Genomic DNA, 16,496 nt, shown 5'->3' with positions numbered 1-16,496 from the left:
TGAAAACAGTCCTCAGCCCCTCACCTAGACTGGCCAGGCATCCCAGTGGGAACCCCCCACCCTAAAGGGGGTGTGGCCAGCCTGAAAACAGCCATCAGCCCCTCACCCAGGCTGGCCAGGCACCCCAGTGGGACCCCCACCCTGATCCGGGACACCCTTCAGGGCAATCCAGCCGGCCCCCACCCGTGCACCAGGACTCTATCCTATATAATAAAAGGGTAATATGCAAATTGACCCTAACAACAGAATGACTGGGAATGACTGGTCACTATGACACACACTGACCACCAAAGGGCAGATGCTCAATGCAGGAGCTGTCCCCTGGTGGTCAATGCACTCCCACAGGGGGAGCTCTGCTCAGCCACAAACCAGGTTGATGGCTGCCAGCACAGCGGTGGTGGCGGGAGCCTCTCCCGCCTCCTCAGCAGCACTAAGGATGTCTGACTGCAGCTTAGGTCTGCTCCCTGATGGCAAGTGGACATCCCCCAAGGGCTGTTGGGCTGCCAGAGAGATGTCTGACTACCAGCTTGGGCCTGATCCCCAGGGAGTGGGCCTAAGCCAGCAGGTGGACATCCTCCGAGGGGTCCCAGACTGCAAGAGGGCATAGGCCAGGCTGAGGGACCCCCCATCGAGTGCACAAGTTTTTGTGCACCGGTTCTCTAGTCTGAATATATAAAACCCTAAGCTACCGGTCAACCATTCAACTGGTCGACCGTTTGACCGGTCGTTATGATGTGCACTGACCACCAGGGAACAGATGCTCAATGTTGGAGCTGCCCCCTGGTGGTTAGTGCACTCCCACAGCAGGATCACCGCTGAGCTGACGATGTGAGCCAGACGCCAGGCTCACAGCTGGCAAGCACAGCTGTGGTGGCGTGAGCCTTTCCCGCCTCCATGGTAGCACTACCCAGGGGTGGTGGCAGGTACAGTGGGGCCAGGATGAGCAGGCGCAGCACTCACCTGGCCTGGGCTCAGGATCCTCCCTAGCTGCCTGCTGCTTTGTGTTCTACTACATCTCCTGAGAGGTCCCAGATTGTAAGAGGGCGCAGGCCAGGCTGAGGGACCCCACCAGTGCAAGAATCCATGCACCAGGACTCTAGTAAATATAACTAGCAAGACTCAGCTATAGGCTGCTTGGGAGAAATTCATTTTTAAAAATATATTTTTATTGATTTCAGAGAGGAAGGGAGAGGGAGAGAGATAGAAACATCAATGATGAGAGAGAATTATTGATCGGCTGCCTCCTGCAAGCCCCACACACGGTATTGAGCCCACAACCTGGGCATATGCTCTGGCCGGGAATCAAATTGTGACTTCCTGGTTCGTAGGTCAATGCTGAACCACTAAGCCACATCAGCCGGGCAGGAGAAATGCATTTTAAATATCAAGACATGAATAGGTTCAAAGTAAAAGGGTGGGAAAATATTTGCTAGGCTAATACTCACCAAGAGCAAGCTGGAGTGTTTATATTAATATAACATAATATAGATGTTGGAGCAAAGACTATTACCAGAGGTAAAGAAGGTCATCTCATAATGATAAAGAGGTAGCTTAATCAAGAAGACATACAATCCTAAATGCATATGTACTTAATAACAGAGCTTCAAAATGCATGAAGCAAAAATGCTAGAACTACAGGGAAAAATAAATAATTCCTAATTAAAGTCCAAAATTTCAATATCTCTCTCTAAATAATTGATAAAAACAAGTAGATAGAAAATCAATAGGAATATGAAATATTTGAAAACCACATCAGCCAACCTGACCTACTTGACATTTATAAAACACTATCCAACAACAGCATGATTTCCAAGCCCCTGAAATAGCTGCCAAGATAGACCATATTCTGGGCCACAAAGCAAATTTCAATAAGTTTCAAAGAGTTCAAGTCATACAAAGTATGTTCTCTGACTAAATTAGGAGTCAATAAGACAAATACACTTGGAAATTTCCCCAATATTTAGAAATGAGGTAACACACTTCTAAATAACTCAGAGCTAATCAGAAGGAAAATAAGAAAGTATTTTAAATGAAATGAAATGAAATGAAAACACAACATATCAAAACTTGTGGGATGATGCTAAAGTGGTACTTAGAGGGAGAATTTATAGCACCAAATGTTATTATAAAATAAGTCTCAAAACAATGATTTTAGCTTCCACCTTAAGAATGAGAAAAATAACAGCAAATGAAACTCTAAGCAAGTCAAAAGAAATAATAAAAATCAGAGTGGAAATCAATAAAATAGAAAACTACAGAGAAAATCAATGAAAAAAAATGCTTCTTTGAGAGAACCAATAAAATTGATAAACTTCTAGGAGACACAAATTACCTGTATGAAAAATGAGCGAGGTATCATCAGTATAGATTCTACTGGTATTAAAAGGATAATAAGAAAATATATGAATAACTTTATGTCAATAAATGTAACAATTTAGGTAAAATGACACATTTCTTAAGAAATGCAAACTATCAAAGCTTACTCAAGAAGACATAGGTAATCTCAATAGCCCTATTTCTATTAAATAAATTTTTTTGGTTGTTGTTTAAAACCTTCCCACAAAGAAAACTCCAGGCCCAAATGACTTCACTAGTGAATTCTCCAAACATTTAAGGAGTAAATAACACCAATTCTTCACAAACTCTTCCAGAAAATTTAAAAAGAAGGAATGCTTCCCGACTCATTCGATGAAGTCAGCATTTTCCTCATAACAAAAGCAAAGATACTATAAGAAAAGTGCAGACCAATACCTTATCTGAACATAGATGCAAAAATTCTAAACAAAATTTTAGCAAGTCAAATCTAACAATATATAAAAAGAATAATACATTACATTAGTGGGGTTTACCCCAGGAATACAAGGTTGTTTTAACACTCAAAAAACAATATAATTTATAATATTAATAAATCTAACAGCCATTTCTGTTAAAAAAAAAAAAAAAAAAAAGAAAGAAAGAAAAGAAAAGAAAAGAAATAAAACCTTTAGCAAATGATGTGTAGAAGGGAAATTCCTCAACCTGATAAAGGGCATCTACAAAAAACCTACAGATAACATCATGCTTAATAGTGAGTGACTGCTTAACTCTTAAAATCAAGAAAAAGATAAAGATGTCTATTCTTACCACTTCTATTCAACATTGTTTCTATAAATATTGATTCTAGCCAAGGCAAAAAGGCAAGGAAGGAATTAAAAGTTATTCAGATTGGAAAAGGAAAAAAAAACTGCTTTATTCTCAAATGACATAATAATCTATCCTATATAATAAGAGAGGAATATGCTAATTAGCCATTACACCCTGAGGCATAACGACCAAGCATGTCACAACCAGATCACGGATCAGCAGGAGAGTAGGCCAGCGAGGTACAAGCAGGCTGCGGAGAGCTACAGGAGGGGGCAGGGAAGCAAGTTATGAGGAGGGGGGCGAAAGAGGGGAGCTACAGGAGGGTGGCAGCGACCTACTGGCTACAAGCAGGCAACAGAGAGCTATAGGACAGGGCAGGACAGCAAGCAAGAGGGAGGCAGAGAGCTACAAGAGAGGGCAGGGCAACAAGCTATGGGGGGCGGGGGGAGCTACAGGAGGGCAGTGCAGTGGGCAGAGAGCTACAGGAGGGCAGCAGCAACATACTGGCACACAGATTCATGCACAGGGCTATATATATATATATATATATATATATATATATATATATATAACCTTAATATCAAATAGACCGAATGGAGAAACAACTGAACAACCAAACAACCGGTCACTATGATGTGCGCTGACCACCAGGGGGCATGCGCGGAACGTGGCAGGCGTCAGCCGCAGCGGGATTGTGGAGGAGGTGAGAGGGGGTGCCAGACCAAGGTGGGGTGCCAGTCACTGTCATAGGGGCAAGCTTCTAGTGGTTACTGAAAATTCTTTGCTCCTATGAGCCGCAGTCCCGAGCTGCAATCGCACCTGCTGCCAGTGCTGTTAGTGGGTGCGAGCAGCTGCCAGCCCCAATCGTCTCTCAGGGCTTCTCCACCTCCCCCTGCTCCTGAGGGGCAATCAGGGCCGGCAGCCCCTGGTCTCACCCACTGCCAGCGCTAGCCCCACTCACACCCATGGCTGGCTCCAGAGCTGCTGCTTGCACTGGCTGCTGGCGCCAGCCCCAATTGCTCCACACCATCAGCGGTATGAGCAGGGCCAGTGCTATCAGCGTGTGGGAGTGGTGGCAGTGGGAGCAGGGCTGCCAGCCAATAGGGGACTGGGGGCCGCAGCAGGAGGGGCAGGGCCAAGGCATGGAGGATTGGCCGAGACCCGCCCCTGTGCCCATTGCAGCCTCGTGACCCACAATTCCTTTCAAGGTGCACGAATTCATGCACTGGGCCCCTAGTCTATGTACAAAGTCCTTTGGAATCTAAAATAGTCTAACTTGCCTAGCCAGTTTGGCTCAGTGGATAGAGCATCGGCCTTCGGACTGAAGGGTCCCAGGTTCGGTTCTGGCCAAGGGCACATGCCTGGGCTGTAGGCTCGATCCCCAGTAGGGAGCGTGCAGGAGGCAGCCAATCAATGATTCTCTCTCATCATTGATGTTTCTATCTCTCTATCCCTCTCCAAAATCAATAAAAATATTTTTAAAAAATAAAATAGTCGAACTCATAGAAACAGAGAGTAGAATGGTGGTTACCAGAGGCTGAGAAAGGGGGAAACAGAGAGCCAGGCATTGGTCAAAGGGTACAAAGTTTTAGTTAGGGCCTAACTGTTAGGCAAAATGAGTAAGTCCTAGAGATCTACTATACACCATAGTGCCTATAGTTAACAATATTGCATTTTTTCCTTAAAAATTTACCAAGAAGGTAAATCTTATGTTGTGTTCCTATCACCAAAAAAAAGGAAAAAAATTAAAAGAGGGCACATAGGGCCTGGCCAGGTGGCTCAGTTAGTTGGAACATCATCCTGTGCACCAAAAGGTTTTGGGTTCACTTCACAGTCTGAGCACATTCCTAGGTTGTGGGTTCGGTCCCTGGTACAGGGTGCAGAGCAACCAATCGATGTTTCTCTCTCACATCCATGTTTCTTTCTCTTCCTTCTTCCCTCTAAAAATCAATTAAAAACAAAACATATTCTTAGGTGAGGCTAAAAATAAGAGGGCAAACAGAAACTTTTGGAGATGATAGATATTACCTCCAAACTCATCAAGTTGTGTACATTAAATATGCACAGCTTTTTTTGTGTCAATCATTTCTCAATGAAGTATTTTTTAAAAGAAAGGAAAAATCCTTTGAAATGTACCAAAGAGCTGCTAGAATCAATAAGTTAATTTAGCAAGGTTGCAGGATACAAGATCAGCATACAAAAATCCATTGTATGTCTATATACTAGCAACCAAAAAATGATAAATTCAGCTTAAGAAATAATACCATTCATAACAGCATCAGGATCAAATCTGACAAAAGATGTGATATTGAGATATGTACACTCACAACTGCAAACCATTGCTGAGAGAAAATTTAAGACCTAAATAAATAGTGAGGCATAGTTCCCTTCTATTCATGGGTCAGAAGACTCTATATTACTTGGATGTCAATTGTTCCCATGTTAATTTATAGATTCACTGTAATCCCAGTCAAAATTCCAGAACACTTTTTTGCAGAAATTGACAAACCGATTCTAAAATTCATAAGAAAATGCAAAGGAAATAAAATAGCCAAACAACTATGAAGAAGAAGAACTAAGTTTTAGGCTTAATTCTACCTTATTTTCATATTATTATAAAGCTATAGTAATCAAGACAATATGGTGTAGGTGTCAAAATAAACAATTCAATAGAACAGAATACAGCCAAACAACACACCCAAATGTATATGGACAACGGATTTCTTTCTTTCTTTCTTTTTTTAATCCTTGCCCGAGGATATTTTTCCCATTGAATCTTTTTTTTTTTTTTCCTTTTAGAGAGAGAGAGAGTGGAAGGGAGAGGGAGAGACAGAAAAAAACACCGATATGAGAAAGACACATCGATTGGTTGCCTCCTGGCATGCCTCGGACCAGGGCTGGGACCCTGCAACCAAGGTACATGCCCTTGACTGGAATCCAACCAGGGGTCCACAGGCCAACGCTCTATCCACTGAGCCAAACCAGCCAGAGCTGGACTACTGATTTTCAACAATGGTGTAAAGGCAACTAATGGGGAAAAAAGATAGTCTTTTCCACAAATGATGCTGGAACAAGTGGATATTCATGCACTCAAAAAAAATGAACTTTAATCCATATCTTCATTATCATATAGAGCTAAATATAAGACCTAAAACTATGAAATTTCTAGGGGGAAAAAGAGCTTGAATAAGCAAAGATTTCTTTCATGTGACACCAAAAACATGATTCATAGAAGAATAAATTAATCAAACTGGATTTATCAAAATTTTAAATTTCTACACTTCCAAAGACACTATTAAGAAAAACAGCCAACCCTAGACAGTTTGGCTCAATGGATATAGCCTTGGCCTGTGGACTGAAGGGTCCCGGGTTCGATTCCAGTCTAAGGGCACATGCCTGGATTGCAGGCTCAATCCCCAGTAGGGGGTGCAGGAGGCAGCTGATTAATGATTCTCTCTCTCAACATTGATCTTTCGATCTCTCTCTCCATCTCCCTTCCTCTCTCTGAAATCAATAAAAATATTTTTTTAAAGAAAGAAAGAAAAAATAAAAACAGAGCCAGAAGTGGCAGCAGTTGTGGCTGCAGGCCTGCAGGGAGAGGGCTGAGGCTAGGCTAAGCGAAGCACCACGCAGCAGTGCTGAGCTCGCAGCCCTGGAGGTGGGCCTGAGATCAGCCACGAGATCCGGCGTGCCCTGAGGGAAAATTGCAAGAATTAGGAGCTTATGTTGAATTATTTTTTATATGGGATGTTTGAGGTCTTCTGGCATTTGCATCTGCCATGGTTCAGTGAAGAATATCCTGGTTACATTATGGTGATGGTGACCAACAAGAAAAGTCAGGACCTGTCCCTGTTTCTAGGGGACAGTACAATTCAATTCACCTATAGCTCCATGGTGCACTAGATAAGCTTTACTCCATCCAACTAACCCCTCTAGTCTACAGTCCTCTGACACCAGCATATTCTATAGTAACATGCCTCCAAACAAGAGCAGTCAGTCGGGGAGGTGAGAGACGGCAGGCCGCTGCACTGCCACCCCTGGCGGTTTCTAGCACGAGACCTCAGAAAAGAGATCCCAGAGTTTCTCCAAGTTCACAGAAGCAGAACACCACTAATGTCGGACAGGTGTATGATGATGGCGCTGCAACCGACTAAGGTCAACAGTGAAACTTCGGAGGGAGCCAGCAGCCTCTGAAGATGCGATTGATATTAAGCCGGAACCAGGTGACCTCACCAATGAAGACCTCAATTTTGTGCAGGAGAATCCCTTATCTCAGAAAAAAACCTACCGTGACACACGGGGTTCTTTTCAGCCTTCCGATGAAATTTATTGACCATCTGCAAGTCGAACTGCAGTTAGTGGTGTTCATTTAAACAGCAATCTCAACAGCAGCAAAACAGTATTCATGCTGCCAAGCAACTCGGTATACAGAACAGCCGGGTAGATGAAACAGGACATTTGTGTGAACCAGAAGTGCTTACCAGCTTAGAAAAGACAGTCCCGCCTTCAGAAACAACTCAGGAAAAAGTGAGGATTGAGGGGAAAACTTTCGGAAGAGAGAGTTGCTGGTGGTAAGTTCAGTGGTTAAGGTGAAAAAATGCAATCAGGGTGGAGAAGAGGAGCAAGAAGAGGATGCTTATGGGTCCCGTTCAGGAAGCGTCTCCCATTGTCAGTGCCAGCAAAGCCCAGAGGACACCCTGCTTCCTCCTTCTAAATAAGCTAACAAGGATCTGATTTTGAAGGCTGTATCTGAAGTTCAAGAACTTGTAACAGAAACAACTAACTATTCTACAGTTTCACAGAAACAGACATTTTCAGTTGCTCCCGGAACTCGAACTTCTCAAGAAGAATTGCTGGCAGAAATGGTCCAGGGGCAGGGGGTGTGGGGGGGGGGGGCAGGGAAAGAGGGGGAGGGAAGGGGTGGGCTGGAGGGGGTCAATGGGGGGGGAAGGGGGACATATGTAATACTTTCAATAATAAAGAATTATTGAAGAAGAAGAAGGAGGAGGAGGAAAAGGAGGAGGAGGAGGAGGAAAAGGAGGAGGAGGAGGATGGGGAAGAGGAGGAGGAGGGAGAGGAGGAGGAGGGGAAGAGGGGAAGAGGAGAAGGAGGAGGAGGAGGGGAAGGGGAAGGGGAAGGGGGAGGGGAAGGGGGAGGAGGAGGGGGAGGGGGAGGAGGAGGAGGAGGAGGAGGAGGAGGAGGAGAAGGAGAAGGAGAAGGAGAAGGAGAAGGAGGAGAAGAAATGGTCCAGGGGAAAGCAGGACATCTAGACTAAGTTCCCCCATTAAAGAAGAAAAAACAAAAGGAGATAATATTTTTTAAAAGTCAAGGAACTCAACAGAGGCTCTGTTCGCTGGCTGCAGATTGACCCGTGAATGGCAGAAACTGCACATCAGCCCAGCTGAGGCGAGTGAACTTGGAAAAAGTTTGGGGCCCGTGGCACACGCTGGCCTGCCTGTGAAAATGGGCATGAATGTGCTTACCACCACTCTGTTTCACCTTGCGTAGCTTTCCCCAGTTGTAAATTTGCTAAAAAATGTTTGCTTGTCCATCCAAAGTGTAAACATGATGCAAAATGTACTAAGCCAGATGGTCCCTTCACGCATATGAGAATGCCAATGCTGCCTCCAAAACCAGTGATAACATCAACACCGCCTTCTAGCAGTCAGCTCTGCCGTTACTTCTCTGCTTATAAGAAAATGGAATGTCCCTTCTATCATCCACAACACTGCAGATTTAACAGTCAGTGTACACGACCTGCCTGCACCTTTTACCATCCCACCATTATCTGCCACCACGACATGCCTTGAAATGGGTTCGGCCTCAAACGAGTGAGTGACAGCCAGTCCTACCTGGCGGAACATTGTGAAGTTTGAAATTTTTCATCTAATGATGAAAGGGATTCTATAGAACTTGTCAAATCTTTGAAACTGAAATATATTGCTTTCGTAACATGAAAAAAAGAAGACAGAATGAGAAAAGATATTTTCAAAATGCATATTTGATAAGGAACTTGTATCCAGAATATTTAAAAAGTCTCAAAATTCAATAGTAAGAAAACAACCATTTTTTTAAAGGGTCAGAAGATTTGAACAGGTTCTCACCAAAGAAGATATATGGGTTCATAAAAGCCATGAAAAGATGCTCAACATCATTAGCCATCAGAGAAATGGAAATTAAAATGACAGTGATATATATATATATATATAATAAAAAACCAGGTCTATGGTGACATTTGGATAGGGCAGCAGAGGTCAGCGGTGGGAGAAATGGACAAGAGGAAATATAGGGGAGTGATGGATATGTGCATTACCTTGACTGTGGCAATGGTTTCAAGGGTGTATACATGTGTCAATATTATCAAATTGTATAGTTTAAATATGTACAATTTGTTGTAAGTCAATTATACCTTAATAAAACTGTTTAAAACAAAAGTCTATGGGGAGTAGAGTTCACTAGTTCTTAACTGCCCATATCCCTGCATCCATAATTCAGGCACTGAGGGAAGCACTTAATTACCACAAGGGCAAAGAAATTAAAATCATAAACAATTTAGTCTGATAAGTATATAAATCATCCAAGGCAGGAGGGGAAAATTAGGGAAGAGATAACACAGTGGATGATATGAACAGTTGCTGCTGAGAGTTGGAAACACTGCAGAGAAAGAAGAGAGAGAGAAGTGAGTTTTCAGCCCAACACAAGCCCTTTCTCTCCATCTTTATGCGACCTGCTCTTTCCCAAGAAGCCAAGCCAATGTTTAACTGCTGTGGGTCCTGTGGTCGGTTCTGCTCCCTTACTCCTCTGCCTCCTTGTGCACCTGGGCAACCTGCCCCAGGGGACAAGGTCCACACACCTACCAAGCAGAGCCACTGGCCCTAAAAGTGGGGAAGGAGTGAGGGTCAGGGTGGAGCCCAAGAGGGACCCAAGTGCAGACCATGGAGTCCCCTGAGCCACTTTGGCTTTTTCCCGGTCACCACCACTGAAAGATGGAGTTAGTACTGGAGATAGAGGTTGGCATTCACAGCTACCTGCTGCTCCCCCATATCCACCATGTTCATCTCCTTCCCCAAATTCTAAAATGCCCTGGTACTCTTCCCCATGGGATGGGAGAGACCACATGCCCATCCTAGAAAGGCATCATTCTGCTGGCCACCCTTTGCAAAAGCACACTATGTAGTGTCACCTGTAATGTTCCAGGTGACATTTTTAAAGACATAAACTGATGATAGTCCACATGAGCAACACAACAATGAGCGTACATCAATTATGCTATAACCTACACTAGTCTGTCCAATACTGAGCATTAAGTAATTAACTCGAAGTGGCACCAAACTGTCACATGTAGATACTCTTACAGAAAGAACCGTGCTCCTTGTCTCTCTTTGTTCTTTAGTATCTACAAGCAGCATCAAGGAGCACAGTGTCCCCTGGTGCCGGGTGTCATTTAGTCCCCTTTACAGTGGTGTCCCTAGGCTCTCTCTCCCTACAGTTAGAGCTGAGGTTTACTCTGTCGCTGCCCTTCCCCCACAGTCCTTACCCTCAAGAGCCCTAGTTCTGAGAGATCCGGCTGTGGTACACTCTGTGGTGGTCCATTCTGGGTGTTGAAGAACTCAGTCAGCTGGCAGCCAGGATCCAAGGAGCTAGAGAGGTTCCTGCTGAAAGGCCCATGTTCCGAAGCACCCAGGCCCTGGGTGTTCAGGGACTGAAGATGAGAGGGAAGAGATGGGAAGTGGGGTGAGGAAGAGGGGAGCACCTGTCCTAACATGAGGTGGTCTCCAGCTGGTGGCCTATGACTTGCACCAACAAAAGATTCTCAGCACAGGTGACCTCTGCCCCCTGGTTTTTAGCAACCTGGACTAAGAAATTCAGTATAAAATAATTGGCAGGTTATTTGCTTTTGTCTGAACTGAGATTGGCAGGCAAGTAATTTAAATTCCCTCCTGGCAGATTCAAATCATGTTGCCTAAACCCTCTCCTACCACCTTTCCTACGTTGGGCCTCAGGTGATCCAGTCTCCCCAGCCCTATAGCCCGAGCTTTAGGGGGGGCAGGCCCTGGTGGATGATTATGTTTGCTTTTCCCTCCAGGGAGTTGAGGGTGGAGAGCAAGGAAAATAATTCAAATGTGCAGCTTCTCAGCAACTTCGTCAGTCATGACCCATCCCCGCCACCGCCAGAGACACAGGGTACATGGCTACAACTACGTAGCACAGCACTCATATCGGCTTACTCCCCACCCCGAGAAGAGATAAACTTCACCTACTCCTGAGTGTTGCCTAAATAACTCATACTTCCTATTTCCAATTCTCTCTCCCATGATCTTAAACCAGTCTTTGCCCCACACTCCACTGTAACTATTCTTCCAAAGTCACCCTGCTAAAGCTAATAATCGATTCTCATTTCTCATCTTTCTTAAGCTATCTGCGGCATCTGGTTAGTTCTCTACCCCTCCTCCCTGCAAGCATTGCTTTTCTTGCCTCCAAAACACTTCATTTTCTTGGTTTTCCTCCTCCGTTGCTGGTTTCTCCTCTGTCTCTTTTGTTGGCTTTTCTCAAATCCCCAAATCCTGGGTGTCTCAGAACATGGGCCTTCCAGCTGAAAGTGGTCTGCTTCTGCCCTTACTTCCCTATAATTAGTTCTCAACACAGCAGCCAGAGAGATTATTTTAAAATGTGAGGTCATGCCCTAGCCGGTCAGGCTCAGTGGATAGAGCGTTGACCTGTGGACCAAAGGGTCCCAGGTTCGATTCTGGCGAAGGTCACATGCCCAGGTTGGGGGCTTGATCCCCTCTATTCTTGCAAGGGGACATGCAGGAGGCAGCCAATCAATGATTCTCTCTCATCATTGATGTTTCTATCTCTCTATCTCTCTCCCTTCCTCTCTGAAATCAATAAAAAAAAAATTTTTTTAAAAGAAAAACAGAATTTTGTTCCTTAAATGTTAAAAATAAATAAATAAATAATAAAGATAAATGAATAAATAAATAAAATGTAAGACCATGCCAATCCTGCTCAAAACTCTGCCATGACTCCCCGGGTCACTGAGTAAAAGCCAGTCTTACAATAGCTGACAAGGCCCTACACAATCTGCACTTCATTCTCTTTGCTTTTCTGACCTCACCTTCTAATTACTCCCCTCTCTGCAGCTCCTCATACAAGCCAATCAGCCTCTTGCTTTAGGACAGCGGTTCTCAACTTGTGGGTCTCGACCCCTTTGGGGGTGGAATGACCCTTTCACAGGGGTCGCCTAAGACCATCAGAAAACACATGTATAATTACATATTGTTTGTCTGATTAATCATTATGCTTTAATTATGTTCAATTTGTAACAATGAAAATACATCCTGCATATCAGATATTTACATTATGATTCATAACAGTAGCAAAATTACAGTTATGAAGTAGCAACGAAAATAATTTTATGGTTGGGGGTCACCACAACATGAGGAACTGTATTAAAGGGTCGCGGCATTAGGAAGGTTGAGAACCACTGCTTTAGGACCATTAAACCTTCTGTTTCCTCTGCTTGAAGAACTCCCCACCCCCCGCCGCCCCATACCACACGGCCAACTCTCCCACCACAGCAAGCCTTTGCTCCAATGTGACCAATGTGACCAACCCACCCACACTTTTGACCCCCTTTACCCAGCTCTGCTTGGTCTTTTCCACAGCTCTCATTCACTTCTGATAGACTGTGTAACTTCCCTATTTCCTATGTTTGTCTCCCTCTTCTAGAATATAAGTCCACAAGGACAGTGAATTGGTCTTTTTGTTTATAAATGCATCCCAACCACATCGAATGATTCCTGGCACATGCTCGGTACTCAGTAATGGTTACTGAATGACAGGGTCCGGGTCAGGGTGGTTGGCTATGTGATGGGGCACCTGACTGAGATTAGAGACTCTAGAGAGCCATTAGGATGAGGCAGGAGCTTGGAGTGGATCGGCCACAGGCCCTGGAGGGAGCAGGCATCCCTCCCATCTCTCTCCCTAAAAAGCCTGCTAGTTGCTTCTGATTTCAGATGGGCTTCCTTTTCCCTTTCTTTTCTTTCTTTATATATATATATATATATATATATATATATATATAGAGAGAGAGAGAGAGAGAGAGAGAGAGAGAGAGAGAAACATTAATTGGTTGCTTCCCATGTGCACCTTGACTAGGAATGGAACCCACAACCTTTTGTGTACAGGACAACACTCCGACCAACTGAGCCACCCGGCCAGGGCAGGATGGCCTTTATACCACTTTCTCAGCTTCTCTGGTTTACAGCTACAATGTTTACATGTTTACCTGTTCTTTGATCATAATCTTGCCTCAGCCCTTTCCCTGGTCTGGAACTCACTTCAGATTGGATCTACCAAATGTTAGAGCTTCAGGGAACAGAAGAAGACATCACTTATATTTCTAGTTTGGAACTGAAATTATGTTTTGGGGAATTTTTCATCCCTGACCTTGCCACTGAACAAATATTAGTTATAATAAAGTCCTAGCTTATCCTCACCCCAAAGCACAAAAGCAGCTATTTAAAGCTATGACGTTAGAGAACGGGGATGGGTGCTATCAGAGGCAGGCTGAGAGCACACGTTCCTGAGCACAGTACACCCACAGCACCCCAGCATCCTTCTTCAGAACTTGTTCAGAACATTCCCCTAACCCGCTGAGAGTCCGAGCCCCAATCTGAGAACCACAGGTCTAAATAAAACAACTCCACCAGGAGAAAGGGGGCCAAACCAATCTAAATGCTCTCCATTCTTTCCCCCTCCTTCCTCACAGTGGCAGCAAAGGGTCCTGTCATAAAGAGGTACCAGTCGGAGGGGGACAAAGGAGGAAAAATGGGGGACATCTATAATACTCTCAATAATAAACATAAAATTAGAGAAAAAGAATAGTCCTGGCCAACGGCTCAGTGGTTAGCATGTCGGTGTGCACACGGGAGGGTTGCAGATTCTATTCCCCCGCACCTATTTGGGTTGCAGGTTCGATCCCTGGCCCCGGTTGGGCTGCATGTGGGGGGCAACTAATTTCCATGTCTCTCTCCTTCTCTCTCTCTCTCTCTTTGCCTGCTCCCTCCCTCCCACCCACTCGCTCTAAAAACATCAATGAAAAATAAAATCCTTGGGTGAGGATTAACAAAATTAATTAATTACTTTTTTTTTAAAAAAAGAGACTCAGTCTCTTATTGACAAGGAGACAAGGAGATGACAAGAAGTGCTCGGGCCCATTCTCTGTAAGAGCTTGTACTGCTTGGGAGGTGAAGGGAGTTAAATGATGACAGAGGGGTTAAACCACTGGGAGCACCCAAAACCAGAAAAACAGGCATGTCCAGGTTCCTCCAGCGATCATATGGATCCTTGGTTAGTCCCCCTTACTTTGGCAAAGGTGCCTTTTCATTAATTCACCAGGTGGCCCCGATGACTCATGCCCTTCAGCAAAGCTAAGCATTAGCCTCTAGCTCCAAAGCCCCTCAGAACACTTCCCTCCAGCTGCTGTCCTTCCTCAGGGAGAGAGAAGAGGGTCCTGAGGCCCTGCGCTGACCAAGGGAAGGGATTGTGGCTGGTGGTGTAAGGAGTCAATAACGAGAAAAGTCTCCCCTGCCCATTGTGGCCTGCGTGCTGGAGGGCAGGCTCTATCCGGGAGGGAGCCGCCACAGCAGCCACCCTTCTGCCTCCACCGCCCCTGCAAACACCATGTGAAAAACCAAGGGCCTGGACACTCTTTTCTTCCTGGGCCTGCATTTCCACCCAGGTCTGCACAGACTTACCCCAGAGCCCTGAGGCAGAGCCCAGACCCAAACGCTGCCAGACCACAACCTCCAGCAGGGTGAGCCCCACACCCTCCGCTGCTCCTGTCACTGCTGCCTTTGGCTTCCCCTTCTTCACTTAGTGGCCTCACACTAGGCCTGGGGATCACTCTTTCCCACATCTTCATGCCGGTTCTGCTAATTCCCAAGCCAACCTTCACCCAATTCCAGAGAGGCTTGGGGAAAGCTGCTCACAGCCTAAGCTTTCTGCCGCGTGAGGAGCTAAGCTGGTTACTAGGCTCCAGAGAGGGTCTCAACACCCAGCTTAGGCCGAAGACTCCTCCTCCTTCTTCGGCCAGCCCCGTCCCTCCACCCAATTCTCTGAAGGGAAAGTGCTCGGGCCTAAATTCCTAAACAAGCATGTGGGGTGTCCAGGGCTAGGTCAAAAGTGAAAATCCCTCCTCCCTTCACAATGCAGACTGAACAAAGTCCTGTGAGTTCAGGCTGCTGGCCAGAAATTCCTGGACAGAAAAGCCATATCAGCCCTCCCCACCCCTCTGGAAAAACACAAGTTAGCCTCCAATCCCAGAGCCAATCAACCCCCAATTGCCACAACCCTGAGAATAACACTATGAGCTCAGAGCATCTCTGTGCTCCTCCCCATTCCTCCCACCTCCACTCTGTGTTGTAGGTTTTCTCTCTCTCCAAAACCATTGTGAGACAGCTCGATGCATTTTGGAGGCCGCTACTCCCCTGCAAGATGGTAGGTGTTGCATTAGGGTACTCTCTAATCCTTGTGGCCCATGAAAGTACTACTCCCCTCACCATATCCCCCTGTGACCTGCCTCTGCATTTCTCCTTCTTCCAGCTCAGACTGCAGCCTCACTTCAAAACCAGACCTGGGAGCCCAACCATCAGCAAGGAAATCTTCCTAAGCCGCTGCTCACCCAGAACCTTCATTACCTGAGAAAGACCCCTGGGGCTTCCCCCGGCGAGCTGGGATTCCCTGAAAGTTTCGGGAAATGGCCACCACTGCTGTAGCAAAGTTACCCCAGCGTGAGAATGGAAGGGAATGAGAAGCCAACAAAGAACTAAAGTTAGAGTTCATGCTTCCCCCACACACATTTTCAGTGGGAAATATATAAAGGAAGAGCCACTGGAATCAAAGGTTATGACACTGGTGGGGGTTAGGTAGTGAATGGCTTAGGGGATGTCATGGTACCAGGAGAATAGAGGAAGACACAAAGCCACGGCTAAGGAATCTCAAGATCATGGGACAGCTTGGTGTTCACATCATCTTCAACACAGCTGCCATTCGTTAGGCATTTACATACATTGTCTCTAATCCTTACAACAACCCTGCAGGTATTACTATCCCATTTTGCAGGTGCAGCAGTGGAGGCTCTGAGGACTCAAACAACGTGCCCCAGATGACACAGAGAGAAAGTGGCAGAGCCAAAACCCAAACTCTGGCCCATCTGGTTCCGAGCCTGCACTCCTATTTCCGTGGTGCCATGCTAACATAGGACACCCCTGGGAGAGTCGCCATCTGTTTAGGTCGCAGGCTCCTGCAGTGCCTGTCCTTAATGAATTCTAAGGAAGGGTCTCTCCAACGCCAGCATTCTGTGTGTC

General features: G+C 45.5%; 1 protein-coding gene and 1 pseudogene across 3 annotated transcripts in view; one reads left to right on the top strand and one right to left on the bottom strand.

Annotated features, from left to right (window-relative positions):
• Positions 1-16,496, bottom strand: part of SLC6A13 (solute carrier family 6 member 13) — a 55,905-nt gene that overhangs the window by 28,117 nt on the left and 11,292 nt on the right. The window lies entirely within an intron of this gene.
• On the top strand, positions 6,828-8,962 carry LOC139005255 (zinc finger CCCH domain-containing protein 14-like; annotated as a pseudogene).

This window comes from Myotis yumanensis, unplaced genomic scaffold, assembly GCF_028538775.1.
Source record: "Myotis yumanensis isolate MYYU_CA2020_CCGP unplaced genomic scaffold, mMyoYum1.0.hap1 SCAF_3, whole genome shotgun sequence".
Classification (NCBI taxonomy): domain Eukaryota; kingdom Metazoa; phylum Chordata; class Mammalia; order Chiroptera; family Vespertilionidae; genus Myotis; species Myotis yumanensis.
The sequence above is the reverse complement of the archived record's forward strand: the minus strand, read 5'-3'. Positions and strand labels throughout refer to the sequence as shown.